At 45.5% G+C, this 18,218-nt stretch overlaps 1 protein-coding gene across 6 annotated transcripts in view; it reads left to right on the top strand.

The window, feature by feature from the left end:
- The first annotated feature begins 2,449 nt into the window (after window positions 1–2,449).
- STRBP (spermatid perinuclear RNA binding protein) overlaps window positions 2,450–18,218 on the top strand; it is a 147,784-nt gene continuing 132,015 nt past the window's right edge. Inside the window, exons 1-2 of one of the 6 annotated variants that reach the window (XM_080669540.1) lie at window positions 2,450–2,482; window positions 11,675–11,762. The gene's annotated coding sequence lies outside the window, so the exon portion shown is untranslated. Of the gene's footprint in view, window positions 2,483–11,674; window positions 11,763–12,311; window positions 12,463–12,734; window positions 12,783–18,218 lie in introns of those variants that run through there. The other 5 variants (XM_080669539.1, XM_080669537.1, XM_080669541.1 and 2 more) reach the window with 5 other exon arrangements.

Raw genomic sequence — 18,218 nt, 5'->3', positions numbered from 1 at the left:
TTGGCTCTGTTGACTAGTGAGTTTGCCGACCACTGGTCTAGGGGGTAGGGAGAGATACAATAGAAAGTAAACTATTGCAGTGAGAAACATTAAGGTGGGATGAGGGATTAGAGAGGGTTCTTTTAGGCCTTTTGAGTAAGGGAAACCCAAATGCAGTGAACCATCCAGATGTTTGGAGGTTGCAGAACATCAAGTGCAAAGTCCCTGAGGCAGGAGCATGCTTTACACTTGAAAAATAACAGGAAGTCCAACCTGGCCAGCGTGGCTCAGTGGTAGAGCATTGATCTATGAACCAGGAGGTCACAGTTTGATTCCCGGTCAGGGCACATGCCTGGGTTGTTGGCTCGATCCCCAGTGTGGGGAGTGCAGGAGGCAGCCAATCAATGATTCTCTCTCATCATTGATGTTTCTATCTCTCTCTCCCTCTCCCTTCCTCTCTGAAATCAATATATATATACTAGTAGCCCTGTGCATGAATCCATGAGCCAGTAGCTCGCCAGTAGCTCGCTGCCACTATCCAGTAGCTTTCTGCCCGCTGCCTGCCCTCCTGTAGCTCCCCCCGCCCCTCCTCATAGCTTGCTGCCCTGCCCCCTCCTGTAGCTCTCTGCCACCCACTTGTAGCTCACTGCCCACCCTCCTGCTGATCCATGATCGGTCATTACACAGTCAGTCGTTACACTTCTTGGCATAAAGACCATTTGCATATTACATCTTTATTATCTTTATTATATAGGATATATATATATATGTGTGTGTGTATATATATATATATATATATATATATATATAATCTTTTTTAAAAGTTTAAAAAAGGAGGAAGGTCATTGCTTAGCCAGGGGTGGGCAAACTTTTTGACTCGAGGGCCACAATGGGTTCTTAAACTGGACCGGAGGGCCGGAACAAAAGCATGGATGGAGTGTTTGTGTGAACTAATATAAATTCAAAGTAAAGGAGCGGAGGGGAGAGCAAGAGAACCCTCCGCTCTTTTGGCTCCGCGGGCCGGATAGAACAGCCAAATGGGCCGGATCTGGCCCGTGGGCCGTAGTTTGCCCACGGCTGGCTTAGACAATAGTTGTAGTGGAAAAAGTGGTGAATAGATGTCAGAATCTAGGTATATTTTGAAGGCAGAGCCAATAGAATTGAATAAAATATGGGAGGAGAAATAAAGAAGTCCAAAGCTTTTGGCTTGAGTAATTGGGTGAACTGTGGTGTTTTTTACTGAGATGGGGGGGGCCCAGAGGAAGGCGTAGATGGACTGAGGGAATCGCAAGTTAGTTTTGGATATGTTGTGTTCAGGATGCCTTTTTGACCTCCCAGTGAAGATGGCTGTAGGCCATTGAGTCTGGAATGCAGGTTGTGGTTGCAGATAGAAATCTGAGTGTTATCAAGGGCTACATCAAGGCTTGAGCCTGGATGGGTCACTTGGGGAGTGAGTTTGATAGGAAATCTGAAGATTGAGCCCTGGGGCACTGCAACCTGTAGGGGTAGGTTGAGAGGGAAGACGCAGCCAGGGAGACTGATAAGGAGTGGAGATTGATAAGGAGTGGAGACTGATAAGGAGTGTGCAGTCAGGTGGACACTTGAGGAGGACTGTAGACTGCTGGAAGCCCAGGGAGAAAGTGTTTCCAGAAGAGCAGGATCGGAGTTGAATGCTGCTGAGCCGTCAGGTAAACCGAGGCAGAGAAAGAACTAGTCATTTGGATTTGGCAACAGAAGTCACTGGTGATCTTAAGATTAAATGGAGCAGAGTGGAGTGGCTGGAGGAGAGAATAGGATAATTGTAGAGAAATGAGGCTGTGTGTGTGCGTGCGCCACGCAAATATTTAGTTGAGAAAAACTGGAGAATATTTGTATGTTAGTGGAAATAATTTGCTAGAAACGTAAAATGATCAATGATGCAGGAGAAGGGAACAGTTGCAGGAACAGAGGGCATGTGATCTGGTGAGCACGTGGAGCAGGTGGCCTAGGTAGCAGCAGGGACAATGCTTCCATTGTATCCAGGGGGAGGCAGAGCATATGGGCTCAGACGCAGGTAGATTGCAAGATTTGGCTTTAGGAGAGTGTGGAGAGAGTCAGGAGGCATTTGGAAAGTAGAACAAGGAAGGAAAGGCTTTAAAGCATCTCCCAGTGAGACCATCTCTTATCTGCACCCTTGCCCGACACCCCGTCTGTGCAGGGCCTGGTGCCAGGCCAAGGGGCTCACCGATGACTCACCCAGTATTCCTGCTGATGAGAGAAGTTCACAGTCTCAGAAGGGACACAGACCTGCAAACTGACAGCTTCAATGCACTGTGCTAATAATAAAGACACGTACAAAGTGTTTTGAGAACAAAGGGTGTGAGTAACTCTGCCTGGAGGGGTCAGAGAAGGCTTCTGGGAGGTGAAATTCAAATTAGGCTTCCAGGAGGAGTGAACTTGATCAGGCAGCCTGGGGGAGGAAGGTCATTCAAGGTGGAAAGAATGGCACGTGAAAGCCACAGAGGTGAGAACGACCCTTTTACTGCTTTTCTCCTGCTCCACCTGTCTCTTTTCTTCTCTCCCTCCCCCCTCCCCATTCCCAAGCTGCCGCCTCTCAGGCTTTCTCAGTTCAAGAGGAAATTTTTCTTTTTGGAAAGTTTAATAAATTTCCGTTCAGCCTGTACCGAGTCATGACAAAGGTGTGTTTCACACTTAAACGTCTCAGATGTTATTTTTTGCACTTGAAGAACAAGCTATTTTTAAAGAAACCCAAACTCACTGGGACTCAGCAAGGACAGTTTCTGTGACCTGTTTTCAAGAAGCGAGCTTTGGAAAGGAACACAGTGACCAGCGGTGGCAGAATCAGAGGGCCCGGCAATTCTTTCCTCTAAATGTTTCAATGAGCCAGTGAGTAGTGTCACCTGTGCGTTTTATCTTGGCGGTCTGGTCTTCTGCAAAACTCGCAGGGAGCATGCAGCAATTGCCCAATAATAGAATGAGGGGAGATGAGGCCACCACCCTCTCAGAGGTGGACCGAGATAGTGGTAGAAAGAATGGCGGGAAGGGATGGATTTGAGAGGGGTTTAAATGGTGCAATGCCCTAGCCAATGTGGCTCAGTGGTTGAGGGTTGACCTATGAACCAGGAGGTCACAGTTTGATTCGTCAGGGCACATGCCCGGGTTGTAGGTTCGATCCCCAGTAGGGGGTATAGGGGAGGCAAACGATCAATGATTCTCTCTCATCATCAATGTTTCTCTCTTTCTCTCTCTCCATCTCCCTTCCTCTCTGAAATCAAGAAAAATAGATATTTTTTAAAAAGGTGCAATGAACAAGGGAAAATTCATTTACCCATGCTTCAGAAGAGTCATTGTGCCCATCTATGTAGCTTGCCTCCTCCCTGTATGGCCCACCAATTCCTTCCATCCCTGAGCACACACAGCATTCCTCTACAGAGTCTGTACCTCCACCCCCTTGAATCTGGTCTGGCTTGTGACTACTTGGGCCAATTGAACACAGGGTAAGTGATTATGGGCCGGTCCTAGGACTAGTCTTTAAGACTCTTTTTTTTTTTTTTTTTAAGTTTTTATTGATTTTTGAGAGAGAGGAAGGGAGAGGTAGAGAAAAACATCGATGTGAGAGAGTAACATCAATTGGTTGCCTCCTGTATGCCCCCCACTGGGGATCGAGCCCCCAACCCAGGCATGTGCCCCAACCGAAAAATCGAACCCAAGACCCTTGGTGCATGGGACAACACTCCACCAGCTGAGCTACACCAGCCAGGTTCACTTTTAATCTAGATCAGTCCCTTCTTCTTCCTTAATCCCACTTTTCTTTCTCATGCTTTTGACTTATTGAAGTAACTGGATCAGTTGTCCGTAGAAGAGTCCACATTCTGAATTTGGCTGATTGCTTCCTCGTGGTGTCATTTACTTATACTTAGCCCCTGCATTTACTGGAGGTGATACGTTTTATTTAAAGCCTTCATTGGATTCGGGTTAAACCTTTTTGGCCAGGGCAGAGGTGCTGTGTACGTTAGAACGTGTCTCACCAGGAGGCCCGGAACCTGTGTTCCTCTCACTTTTAGTGAAGCTCACATTTATCAGAGGGTTTAGGTGGTGACACCCTTACTTCTTCATTGAAAAGTTTCTATCAATCCTTCATTCAAAGGTTTTACCATGTATTATGACTGTGGCCTAAATCAGGTATATTATTAGGGTTTGCAAAATGGTGATGATCTAATTTTAGTATTCCTTCTGACTTATTAGGTAAAATTCTGCTGAGTAAAAGAACTATCTTATAACCTCTAGGGCTAGATGGTTCCTGAAATATAGTTCATAAAGGAAGGCAGAAAAAAGACTTAATTCTTTTTCTCTTTTTTAAAAAAGAAACCCTCCAGTTTTTATGAAATTTCCAGGAGAGAATTGAATAGCAATGTTGATAGTTCCAACTCAGATTTAAAATTATAAGTTTTTTTACCTAACTTGTTTGATATTATACTTGTAACTCTTTTGTCTTGAAAATCTGGGGTCCTAATACCATTGACGTAATTACTACAACGTCTTATTCCATAAGAGACATTTTTAAATAGCAATACTATAATTATTACTATTACCAACAATAAGACTGTTGAGATAAGTTTAAGATTTCTTTGTGTCCTCCCCTGCCCCTATATTCTTAGAATATATCTCATGGCAGTACTTTGTTTTAAGGGGTCAGTTGAATTCATTTTTTTTCTGTATGGTCATGTTGTCAACTTCATATAAAGTTATGTTCATGTTTTTGCTTATTTTTCATTTTAGGGATTTTTAAAAATATATTTTATTGACTTCAGAGAGGAATGGAGAGGGAGGGAGAGAGAGGAGAGAGAGAGAGAGAGAGAGAGAGAGAGAGAGAGAGAGAGAGATCAATGATGAGAGAGAATCATTGATCGGCTGCCTCCTGCCCACCCCCCAGTGGGGATTGCCCACCCCCCAGTGGGGATTGAGCCTGCAACCTGGGCATGTGCCCTGACTGGGTATTGAACCCTGACCTCCTGGTTCATAGGTCAGCTCTCAACCACAGAGCCATGCTGGTTGGGCAGGATTATTTTCAAATGTATATGATTTAAATATTTTCATGAATCACTTATGGAATGTCAGAGTCACAGCTAGATAACCAGGCTCATTCAGAGAAGCTGTACCTCCAATCCTTTCCCTCCATTCTGTTCTCTTCCTTCTGCATAGAAACCAGTTTAAAGTTTGGTTTCTCAACCCCAGCACTATTGGCATTTTGGGCCAGATTATCCTTTGTTGTGGGGGAGCGGGGGAATGGCTCCTGTGTATTGTAGGATGTTTAGCAACATCCTTGGTCCTTATCCACTAGATGCCAGTTACAACTAAAAGTGTCTCCAGACATTGCTAAATGTCCTGGGTAGGGGCTTGGGGGGAAAAAGTGCCCCTAGTTCTAAATTACTGTTTTAAGAGGAACAATTTCTTACTGGCTTGAAATTTTGATTTCCAGTCTAAGATATCTGCATTTAAGGTTAAACCCGTCATTTTAGGCAATTACTCTGCACCAAAGCAAAAACTAAAATTTGGGCATCAGGATTCATTTACAAGGTGGCTGTCCCAGTGATCCAGAATATGCTTATATTATTATTATTTGTAGATTGTAACTGAAACCGATACACTTTTTTAAAAAATATATTTTTATTGATTTCAGAGAGGAAGGGAGAGGGAGAGATAGAAATATCAATGATGAGAGAGAATCATTGATTGGCTGCCTGAGGGAATCGAACCCACAGCCCGGACATGTGCCCTTGACTGGAATCGAACCCTGGACCCTTCAATCCACAGGCTGACACTCTATCAGAGTCTATCCACTGAGCCAAACCAGCAAGGGCCTGACACACGCTTAAAAACTTCTCTTAGAACACGTGGACCCTGAAAATATGTCCACCCAGAGACCCGGACACCTCAGCACTCTCCCTAGTTTGCAGAATGGTAGGGCTGGGTGGTTTCGCAGAGCCTCCCTGCTGTCTGGAAGCTTTCTTATTCTAAAACTCTAGAAGCTGGCGTTTCAAACTGGGGTGGACAGCACAGTGATTGAGAGCACCGGGTCGAATCCCCGGTCTTCAACTTCTCAGCTCTGTGATGTAGTGCACATCACTTACCTTCCCGGAGCCCGCGTCTCCTCCACCATAAATTAAGATGAACATTGTATTTACTTCATGGGAGTGTTTCAAGGATTAAAGACATAATGCACGTTAAGTGCATAATATACTGTGTGGCATATAATATAGGTGCTTAGTAAATGTTGGCGAGGTAGTGGTTCCAGGAAACGCTCAGAGCGCCGGGAGGCAGAAGGAGCTTCGTCCTAGAGTGTGGAATGCATTACTTCAAGAGTTAGAAAAATAGAGTCATTAAAAACATCATGTTCCCGTTAAAACAAACATGGGAATAAAAGGTGAAATTTGCATGGTTTTTAAAGATGAAATGTGAGACTTCAAAGAAATGTTATGCTTGAGAGGGATGGGTCTGGGCCTTATCCCCAGAACTCCAGGGAGAGACTGTGTCCTCTGATGGGGAGAACTTTGGTGGGACAGTTTCAGCAGCAGCTCTGGGTTATTTTGCATCGTGGACTGATAGAAATTAAATATTAGATATTATGTCACAGAAATTAGATAGTAGAAGAAATTCTGTAGAAATTGGGGAATTCCTGATGAGGAATCCCTGTTCCTGTCTAGTCCTCTCCTTCCAAATTGCTTTGGGTTTGTTACCCAGGGAAGAGGAACGGGAGAGCTTTCTGGGTATTCATTCAATAAACATTCACTAAGTGACTACTAGAAGCCTGGCACCTTTCTAAGGGATACAAAGAAAGCCAATCAAACACACTTTCTGCCTAATATCAGTAGCTACCATAGCCTCAATAAGGGAACTGAACTGGGAAGGTTGGGGTTTAGAGGAAAGAGCTGCAGTTAACGGACAGTTGGGTAGCATGGGAAATGGCCAAACAGAGATGGGGAGTGGGCTGTTGAAGGAATGTCTAGAACATAGTTCTCACTTGGGGCTTTTAGACAGTCGTGGTGGAGTTTGGGTAGTCATCGTGACACTTATTGGGGGGAAGCCAGATGCCCTGCAATGCATGGACACTATTGCACAACGTTTGACTGTCACACTGAACATGGATGTAGGTGAAAGTCCTGTGTACAATTATATGCGCCTAACAACTAAGTTCATTTTTCATATAAAGACAAAGTATATCCTGGCATGATTTTAATATTCCAGGGAGGCAAATACGATGCAAAGTGAGTGAAGATTATACCTTGTTGTGTTCAGACTGTACCAAGTGTTCTTCACCATTTCAGAAAGTCACATCAACAACAGTGATTCCATCATGGTATGTGAGTCTCCAATCGGCACCTACAGCTGTTTACTTCGGGGCAGTGCTTCTCAAAATGTAAGGGACACATGGTCACCTGGATATCATCCTTTTTCCCCTCCCTCCCTCCCTTCATTTTTTCCCCTAGAAAATGGAAGAGACTGTCTGGGTAATAATGGAAAGAACCCAGCGGGGAAGGAGAGGCTGGCCATAGCAGTGAGGGGCAGATTAAGGAATGAAGTTCCTCAGAGGGGAGGAAAAGCTGGTATCCGGACACAGTAAAAGGACCTGGTCTTTGTTGAGAGGAGCTGGTTTTGGTAAAAGGAGATAAGGAAGAGAGAATGGCTGGAGATGCAGGCAGATTTAACGTGATGGCAGGAAGTTGAGGGATGTCACATCCCCCGTGTCCCATCCCTCACCCACAGCAGGACTAGCCACCTCTCTGTCTTCAGCTTCTTTTGATAGAGCTGGCCTGTAGTTGGTGGAGGGGTGGGGAAATGAAAAACAGGGGGACCATATTGAACTCTACTATGTCCCAGGGCAAGTGCGTTGGAAAATAATATACAAGTAAATTATCATTACTGCTACCACTAATTGTTAGGATTGTTCTTCTAGGTCAGCCTGATCAATAGGACTTCTTGCAATGATGGTAATGTTTTATATCAGCGCCATTCAATGTGGTAGCTATGGAGCACTTAAGACATGCCTAATGTAACTGGGGAACGGCATTTTGAATTTTAAATTTTATTTAGTTTTAATTAATTTAAATTTAAATAGGATAGTGCAGCTCTACCGATACAATAGACACTAGCCACAGGTGTTTTCTGCCTCTGTCTCAGTGTGGTTCTTAAAGATGTCATTTGGCCTAGGAGTCAGACCCGAGTCCAATTTCAGCCATGCCCTTTCCTGGCCCGGTGGCTTTGGGCAGTCCCTTCCTTCTCTGGGCCTCAGTGTCCTCTATTTCCTTCTCTCTGGTGGGGGGGCGGGGGCGGGAGGGGTTGGGGAGTAAAATGAGCTGAGGTGTGAAGGCACTTGGAGCTGTGAAAGGCTGCACTCCCGCTGCTCATGCTGGGGAGTCAACCCACCTCCCATTACAAGGCACCTTTCGTGAGAATGGCTCAGCCCTGACCCAAGGATATGGTCCCCAAATGCCTCTTCAGACCCCTGCCTTTCCTCCCCTGTTGGCTGCTCCCTTCTCTGTAGGCTATTCAAGGTTATTTGATTAATGTGTATCTCTCCCACTGGCCTGTAGCCCCAGGAGGGCAGGGCTGTATAGCTGTTTGCTTGCTTTTGCATCCCTAGGGGATGTACATAGCAGGCTCTCAGTAAATATTGGTGCAATGGAGGGATGAAACAGGAAGTACTGGTGTTTGAATTTAGTGTGATTCCAAAACTCACTGAGCTCTAGGATTTTACAACATCTATTACCTTTCCCTGTTTATAAGGGTGGAAATACTGGAAAAGACCCAAATATTTAACATAGGGAGTTGGCTTAATTAAATGATTCTTAAGATACAACACTATACAAAAGAATATTCAGTGACATAAAAGAGGTGTATTTACTTTATATTGTTAAGTGAAAAAAAAACTGAAGGGGTTACTATAATCTCTCTTTGTAAAAGTTATGTATTGATATGCATGGGAGAAGTTTGGAACAATAGACACAAATATTAACAGTGATTGCTATTGCTAGGTGGGATTAGGAGGTGGTACATTTATTCTTTTTTTCTAAAACATGTATTTGATCTTTTTAGGAAATGTTCTTAACACATTGCAGGCAGATCACGAGCATTCCCGTGTTTTCATATTACACAGTGTTTTACATAAATGTTAAAGGCACGCCTTAAAATTAAATACCCATTTCATTTTGTAGTATTCATTACATGTTCTTACAAGCTAATACCTTTTTAAAGTATGATACTTTGTAAAACATTTTTGTATTCGTTCAATAGAAACTTATCTAGCCACTGGGTAAAGCTAGCAATAAAATTACTGGTGCGCAATGTGTTAATATATCCAGAAAAAGCAAAAATTGAGAGTAGATTAGTGGTTGCCTATGGCTGGGGGTGGGAATAGGAATTAATAGTAAATAGGTGTGAGGGATTTTATGGGGAATCTGTAAAAGTTCTAAAACTGACTTATATTGATGTTGCTTCACTCGGTAAAGTTACTGAAAGTCCTTGACTTGTACACTTGAAAAGTGTGAATTATACATATATATATTAATAAAAATTTTAAAATTTATTACATATGTGTGTTTTTGTTGTTGTTAATCCTCACCTGAGGATATTTTTTCCATTGATTTTTAGAGAGGGTGCAAAGGAGGTTGAGAGACAGAGAAACATCGATATGAGAGACACATAGATTGGTTGCCTCCCGCATGAGCACCAACCAGGGCCGGGGATTGAGCCTGCAACTGAGGTATGTGCCCTTGACCAGAATCGAACCTGCGACCCTTCAGTCTCTGGGCTGATGCTCTAACTACTGAGAAAAACTGTCTAGGGCTATATGTATTCTTTTTTTTTTTTTTTAATATATTTTATTGATATTTCACAGAGAGGAAGGGAGAGGGATAGAGAGCTAGAAACATCGATGAGAGAGAAACATCGATCAGCTGCCTCCTGCACACCTCCCACTGAGGATGTGCCCGCAACCAAGGTACATGCCCTTGACCGGAATCGAACCCGGGACCTTTCAGTCCGCAGGCCGACGCTCTATCCACCGAGCCAAACCGGTTTCGGCTATATGTATTCTTTAAAAAATTAAAACAATGCAGGATTTAAAGTCCCCCACCCCACACCCAGTTCCACTTTCTAGGCATAATAGTAATAATTGGTGTTTACTCTTTTCTGACTGTTTTCTATGCAGAATCCAAGTATTACATTATAGATATGTAATTTTCTGCAGCTTTTCTTTCTTCTCTGGACATACATTGTAGGACATGAAAACTTAACAGTAGTTGCTCTGGGAGGGTGGAATTAGGGGTAGAGGCAGTTGAGTGGGGGGCAGAAAGGGAGAGGCACACTTGAAATTCTACTTTACTTTAGTATCACATGTTTTTGTCAGGAATGTTAGAGTTATAAACTCAATAAAGATATTGGAATAAGAGATACTACTGAGTGCTTAATGCTGTGCAGTCCTCCTGTTTAAAAAAATGTTTGTAATTTACCAAGTTCCAGGCACCATACTGAGTGTCTGAGATACATTGTTTCATTGAATCTTTGTAACAACTCTATGAGGTATTCAGTGTTATAGTCTCATTTGATAGATGAGTAAACTTGATTTTCCAAGGTTCCACAGGTAGTGTGCACTGACCTTTATACTGTGGCATCTCTTCTTCCTCTAGCAAATTCATGTTCTGCCTGTAAAGCCCAGTTTTAATGATCTCATCTCTTGTGCTTGTGTGGTCCTGCCTAACCCACTCAAGTAGGGATGACCCTGTCCTCAAGGTGCTTACAGTTCAGGGAGGAGACAGACAGCTAAACAATGACAATGCAGTGCCATGGAACACGTCGTTTAACAGGCTATGTGCAGAACAGAGGGAGTTTAGACAGTGTGTCTGAAGCAGCCAAGCAGCTTCTGAGAGAGTATGTTCTGAGTTGACTGATAAGAACTGCAAGGAGTTTCTCAGGAGGATTAAGGAAAGGTGTGGGTAGTTGGAGATGAGGAGAGGGTGTAGAAAGGGATTTGCCGCTCAGCACCTGGCTCAGGAGGCTCAGAGGCTCAGAAGTGTTACAAACCTGGGCATACTCTGGCAAGTACAGTTCTGAAGTGCAGTGTGGCTGCAGAGTCAAGTTGGCCTGAAGGAGGGGCGAAGGGAAAGGCTTGCACCTTGAAACTTAACACCAGATCACCAAAGCTTTTTAAAATATTTGAGTCTGGTGTATTAGAAAGATGGGAAAAGGCCTGGAGGGGACTCTTGTTGGAGATCCCTCCTGGACCCCAGCCCTCCCAACCCTCCCTGATCAGGTCATTCTGCCCCAGACTGGGAACTTCTTTAGGGCAAGGACTTGTCTCTTCTGCCTGTGCATCCTAGAACCCAGCATAGCACCTGGCATACAGCAGGTACTCAGTAATGGCCAAGCTGGCAGAATGCTGGGTGCCAAGAAGATGCTGACTCTAAAATAAAAAGCAAATCTTCATATCTTCCCCAGAACCACCTGGGTAGTGTTCAGCCAAAGTCTGACCCAACTATAAGGAGGTCAGGGAGGCCCTGGACCCAAACTCAATCCAGAGGGGTCCATTCCGGTAGGAGAAGGAGAGGTGGTTACTGACTAAGCTGTAGCAACTTCTGTTCAGTGCCTACTATGTGCTAGGAGAATTCACACCTATTGCCTTTTCCCATCTCTCCAACAGCTCTTAAACCGGAATCATTGTCCCAGCTTCTCCGACCAAGAAACTGAAGATCAGAGTGGTTCTGTAATTGGTCAAGGTCACACAGCTGGTAAGTGTAGGAGTGCGGAGACTGGGATTTCTTCTCCACCTGGGGAGGCACTGCACGCAGCTCCTACTTTGTTTGCCTAGCGGCTGGGGTTGGGGGGGCACCCCATTCTGGGATGTGGGGATTTGGAGCCTGGTTCGTCGCGGCGGCCCAGGGCCGCTCCCAGATTCGGAAGATACGAAGTTTCCGTGCATTTCGCTGGCTTCCTTGCGCAGCTGTTCCCCGCTCCGCAGCAGTTACGCCGCTAGCGCAGCAGGGCTCAGGTGCTGCAGAGGGCGGGGGCCAGGCGCCGGGAGGAAGGCGGGGACGCAGTTTACGTAAGCGTCCGCTCACAGGTGCATGCGGCCGCCACCCGCGTGTGCTCCCTGCGCGTCCCCAGGTGCGCAGTTGGCGCAGGCGGCGGGCGCTGGCCGGCGCTCTCAGGTGCGGCTGAGTGCGCGTGGAGGGGGCGCGCGGCGAGCAGGGGGCGGGCTTTCCGTTCCCCAGCAGCCGCGGGGCCCGCCCCCCGTCCTGGCCAATGGGTGCGCTCGGCGGCGTCACGTGCTTGCCGCCGCTGCCGCCGGAGCGGAGACCAGAGCCGTGAGCGCCACCAGGGCAGCAGCCGCCGCCGCTGGGCTGAGAAGCCGGAGACGCGGGCTGACGAGGTGGCGGCGGCGGCGGAGCGGGAGCGGGGACCGGGCGCGGGCCGAGCGCGGCGGCGCGGGTAGGCTGCGGCGGCGGGGCAGGCGCCTGCGCGGCGGGCCGTCCCAGGCGGGCGGGCGGCGGTTAAGGCGGCGGTTAAGGCGGTTGGCGGAGCCGGCCGGGCCCCGCATTGTTTGTTGTGCGTCCTTAGCAGCGGCGGCGGCGGCCGGGGCGGAGAGCCCTCCTGGCCCCCGCGGCTCCGGCATTGTGGCCGCCGCCGCCGCTGCAGCGCCCGGCCGCTCGGCAAGGGCAGCGGGCAGCCCTCCTCCCTGGTGGGGACGGGCGCCGGCCCCCAGCGAGGGGAGGGCGTGGACCGCGGGGGACTGGCGCCGGGGGGTCTGGGTAAGACAGAGGGCGAGGGGCTCTGGGCAGGTGCTGGAGGACATTGGGGACAGGAGCCGGCGGGGGGGAGGCTTCAGGGGGCTGCGGGGGGTGCGTGCTGGTTTGGGGGAGCATGTAGGTGGAGGGTTCCGGCCCTACGGAGGGAGAGGGCCTTCGGGCAGGTTCGGGCACCCACGGGGTCGGGGCGAGTGCGGGAGGGATGGGGGACAGAGGCGGGTGGGGGCAGTCTAGGGGGTGCGCGAGAGTGAGGAGAGCCCTGAGGGGGGCAGGGGCGAGGTGGTGGGAGTGGAGAAGACGGGGATCCCGGGAGGATGGGAGCAGCGGCCGGCTGGGCTGCGGGTGAGGGGCGGGAGTGGGGGCAGATCTAGAGACGACCGCCGGGCAGAGGTGGGGAGAAACGGGGAGGGAGTGTGACCGGGCGAGTGGGAAAAGGGGGGGCGGTCTGAGGTCTCTCCGCGACGAGGAGGGAGATGGAGGGCGTTGGGCAGGAGGTGTGCGAGGTAGGCCAGAGGCCTCCGGAGACCTGAGGGGTGAGGGCAGGGTCTGGCCACGAGGGGTGCAGGCGAGACCGGAGGCCGGTGGATGGGACACTGGGGGGGGGGGGGGGACCTGCGAGGGGACCAGGCAGGCATCCACCTGGCAGCGGTGCTCAGGGGAGAGAGCAGAGGGCGGAGGGGGAAAGTGAGGGGAGCAGGGCCTGAGTTTGAGGAGTTTGGGGGAGAGGTGGGGACAGTGGAGTCGGGGGTGGGGGTGGGGAGGAGATGTCTGGACAGGAGGTGAGCAGGGCATTTCGCGGGTGGCAGGAGAAGTATGCACGAAGGGGCTGGAGCAGAAGAGGGGAACTTTGGAATTGGGGGCGTTGAGGGGACAGGTGGAGTAGAGTGTGTGTGATGGACGGCCAAGGTGCTGGGGTGAAGGACGAGTTCTTGGAGTGGCAGGTGAGCCACGGGGGCAGATGGGAGAAAATGTTTCTGAGTAGGACGTGTGGAGGGAAGTTGGGGAGAAAGAAGGAGAGGGTGCTAGTGTGCATGTGAAGGGACATCAGCAGAGGGAGGCAGTAGGGAATGGGTTGGAAGGGAAGGCATACGGGTCTGGAGAACAACATAGGGAGGGGGGAAGCAAGGGTTTGGGGTGCTAGATTTTTTCTGGTAGAGAAAAGCAGGTAGGCAGGGAACAGAGGGCAGGAAGTGGGGGGAGACAGGATATTTTGGGGGATAGGATGTAGAAGAATGCGTAATACCTATAATGGGGTAAGTGCAAGGTAGGGATGTGTGTGGGTCCACCTGTAGCTAGAAAGGGATAGGTTGTCTGTTGGTTTGGGGTGGTGTTGGGAACCAGGTGTAGGGCAGGAAATGACTATGCAGGTGGAGAGAGTTAGGAAAACAGGTTGCTTAGAAGAGTGTGAAAAGAGCAGGGTGCTGAGGTGTCGGAGAGTTGGAAAACTGAATCATGAGATTAAAGGGGCCAAAATTTTTAGGTCGCTGGAAGTATAAGGAAGGGCAGAATGGAGAAGCTGGGACAAAATCTAAAGGGAGGGCATTCCAGATTTAGAGAAACTGGAGAGTGTGTGGGGTGTATGTGTGGATCACGGAATGGTGTTAATGGATTATGGAGGACAGTAAGCTCTGTTCCATATCTGAAAGGTCATACTTCTAGGGTCAGGAAGATGGTGAAGCCTGGTTTTAGTTCCAGAACCCAGTGAATGGGGGATGGATAAGGGAGAGCTAAGTACACATTCCTAAGTTTGCAGGAGGTGTGTAGTGGGGTATCCTAGCACATTGGCCTGATGAGTGGGCAGATAGAGTCATGAAGAATATATCAAGGGGCGTACAGGGTCATGAAGAATACACAGAGAGTGAATAGAAATTGGATTGCAGCAGCTTGCTGGGCAGATGTCTTTGTGAAGATACTGGGAGAGCAAGGCCCTGCATCAGTAACATTCAAGCGCTGTGTATTAGAGAGGGAGGAAGGGATACCTTGGTGCAGTGTCTCAGATACCCTGGTGCTTTCTGGGTAATGGGGCAGTTTTCAGATATTGAATGATGTAATATCTGAGTCCCATACTACAGGCAGACAGAGGCAATAAATACATCTAGCACCCAGAAGTGGCTGGAATGGAGCTCTTCTGACTCTTGTAACTCTCTTTTGGGGTATAAACACCTGATCCTGGGATGTCAGCTTTTTCTCCCAAATAGTTCAAGTAAAATTCAGTTGGAGGCTTTTGGATTTAGGGGTATTTCTATCTGAATTGGGGAGGGTAGTATTAGTTTTATTGAGGAAAGACTTCTGGGGTTGTGTGGACATAGGGATATCAGCTTGCCAAATACATAGGAAATAACCTTTAGGGTTTTGAGCACAGACATTTCAGTGTAGGTCTCAATTCAGTGTTCGGTGGCTTGTGTTAAATTCTTTGAGGCTTGGACGGATTAAGGAAACTGCTTGAGACTGCCTCAGTATGCAGGATTTTCTAGAACCTTAGAAAATCATTTCCCCCTTGACAGTTGAACAATTTAGTCTGTCAGATTTGCAAAAAAAAATTATTTCATCATGTTGCAGAAATAACTTCAGTTATCACTTTGTGGGCTCCAAGTAGTGTGCTATGTGGTACCTAGTATGATTTCAGATACATACATTGGTACATTGGGAAGCTTTCTGGGTTGATTAATTTTTTTTCTTTTGTCAATTTAGGAAGTATCTTAACGCAGTCATTTATAAGTAAGTTCAAATAATAAATTCAAGTGTAAGTGGGAATCTTGCCTAACCATAATGAGGGCTGAGCAAAACACATTTTAAGTAATCTGAATCTGTAAATATAAATGAAAAATAAACGAACCTAATCATTTTTGAAATCTAAATTTGAAGTGTATTATGAAGGCAGCAAAATAATGCTCTGAAGGCATTACCATAAGATTTTATTTTTGGAGGGAAAGGCTTTTAGAGTATAATATGCCTTCCATCGAAACTCTTAGTATTTTGACATTTGATATATGTAAAGAATATAATTATAAGGAGCATCTCTGGTCTGACCCCTTTCACTCCCTGGAAGAGAATTTGAGCAGTAGGATAGAAGATGAATAGAATGACCTTTGAAAAATATTTCCAAAATGGCTATTGTTTCCTCTTGTATTTTTAAGTCCATTGTAGTTCATTTTAATGATTTGGGGCAAGCAGTACTGTCTTTCTCAGAATACTCAATTCTGCCTTAGTGTCCTAGTTATATGTATTGTTCTGTGAAGTCCTATGGTTTGGGATAGTTTGTAGGCACTTTAAAATATTATGCTAAGTTTATGAACCAAGGAAGGAAGTTTATTTAGACTTTGTAGGCTAAATAATTGGGTCTGGTTTTACTTTCAGTGGTGCTTGCTGGACAAGATACTTAATCCCTTTGTGCTTGTTTCTCCTCCAGAAACCTGACTCTTTATCTACCTCCCATGAGAATTGAGATGGTTTATATAAAACAAGTGTAAGTCTTTCAGGAAGATTAGAACTATGTAAAAATGGGGAATAGATGTTATTTCTATAGTGCCCTTTTTTTCTTTTAGCCTGGTCAAATAACAATTAGTACTTCAGATTTTGGCATTAAATAGGTTAATTTGTAGTGAGAAACTTGGATAGAGATGAAACTTCTGTGACTATCAAGAGATGTCTGTGAATTGAAGTTTGTTCATTCTTTGCTCTACTGTCTACTTATCTTTCCTGGCTCATTTCGAGTGCTGGTGTCTGAATAATTGAGTAAAGCAGAAGCTTGTGAGAGACATTATGAGTTCCAGCTATAGCCCCTAAATTTTTCTAAGCCTGAATTTCCAGAGACAGAGTACTTCTATCACTTAGTGAATGCAATTCGTAAATCAGGGATAATAAACATAATACATTTTTCTATGTATTAGCAGAAAATTGAGAAATGCTGAGTAACTTGAGCAGAAAAATAGAGCTATCCCTTCTAGTGGCAATAAACATCCTTTTTCAGATTTATTGAATCTTTCCTTTTTAAAGTTTTAGTTGTTAAAAAATTACCCATCCATTTGAGATTTCCAAGCCCATTGATTGACAAGGGGATTTATTTTTAAATGTTGTGTTTGGTTTATTCATTGTAAAGAGCCTCCAGATGCAGGTCATGATAGATATTGCAAAAATGTAAATAGTAAGTTGCTTTATTAGACATTAATTTGCTTGAGCTTGGTAATACTCAGCCCTGATAGTACTCTTTCTGTGCTAGCTGATCTAACCATTACCCATCTTACTGCTCTTCATTCAGTTTATTGGAAAATTGGGTTGTTTTAAAAATTTGTTTAGCTGTTGAAAAACTTTCTGACAGGTAATTATGAGAGGCTTCATAATCCAGTCTAATTTTAGAAAACTATTGAGATGTAAGTTTATCTGTCAATCAAAACAGAAAGGAATATTTTTATCACCACCAGATTAATGGTGATAAAAATATTTAAATGTTTGAGCCAGAAAGCTCTGCAAATCTTTAACTTTTAGGCCTTGTGTTGAATAGTGAGGTCACCAGATGACCTGATTTGTCACTTTCATTGCTAATTTGAGTTATTTCTTATCTTGAGGGTCAAGTGTGTTATTTTTTAGAAATATGGTGTGTATCATACAAAAGACATTACATATATGTCTTGCTGATGAATGTATTTCATATTCAGATTCTCTTAACTTCTGACATAACTAACACTATGTAGAACATCTGCTTTCTTTAGTTAACTTTAGCACAATTTGAAAAGGTACTGTTGATTATATCAATAATAAAATCACAGCCTTGCATTTTGTGACTTCATAGTTCATTTCCATTTGAAAAGTGAGAGTTCTGCAGCAGGTTGTGTAATAATTTCTGAAGCATTTCTGGGTCATGGTTAAGATGTAGTTTCTTACTGCACCTGCACAATTTCCTGTTCTTTGCAGTTTTCCAGGTGCTGGGCTTTTCACAGTATCCTATTGAGCACATCAACATTTTGTTTATGAATTGAATTTAACCATATTAATACTATTGACATAAACAAGTAGTTTTTAAAAGTATGCTTTTAAACATATTTTGCTAGTCTAATTCAGCAAACATGCATTGACTTTAGGCTCAAAGGTGTGTTTTTTGCCAGACCTGAGATTTCTTAGTAGGGCTCAAAAATATTTTTTTGAGCAAAGAATAGGTTGTTCTGTAGATAGATTGGCCCTTAATGTGAAAATGCAGTCTATAACTTTGGTTACCTATATGCAGTCAGCGCAAATGAAAATCAGTACATTTTAAGACAGCAGGTAAGTAACCTGATAAAGGAGTAATTTGTTATTTAAAATTTATTCTTATTATGTTTCTAATACCTAGTAAATCTGAAACTCCTCAAACATTCCATGTAGTCATAGGCTTTTGTACAGCTTAGGTAACCTGCATTTTAACCTAATGAAGTATTGGATACTGAGTAGCTCTTAACTTAGGTG

This window comes from Plecotus auritus (genome assembly GCF_963455305.1).
Source record: "Plecotus auritus genome assembly, chromosome: 5".
NCBI lineage: Eukaryota > Metazoa > Chordata > Mammalia > Chiroptera > Vespertilionidae > Plecotus > Plecotus auritus.
Note: the sequence above shows the minus strand (reverse complement) of the source record. Positions and strands in the feature narration are given on the sequence as shown.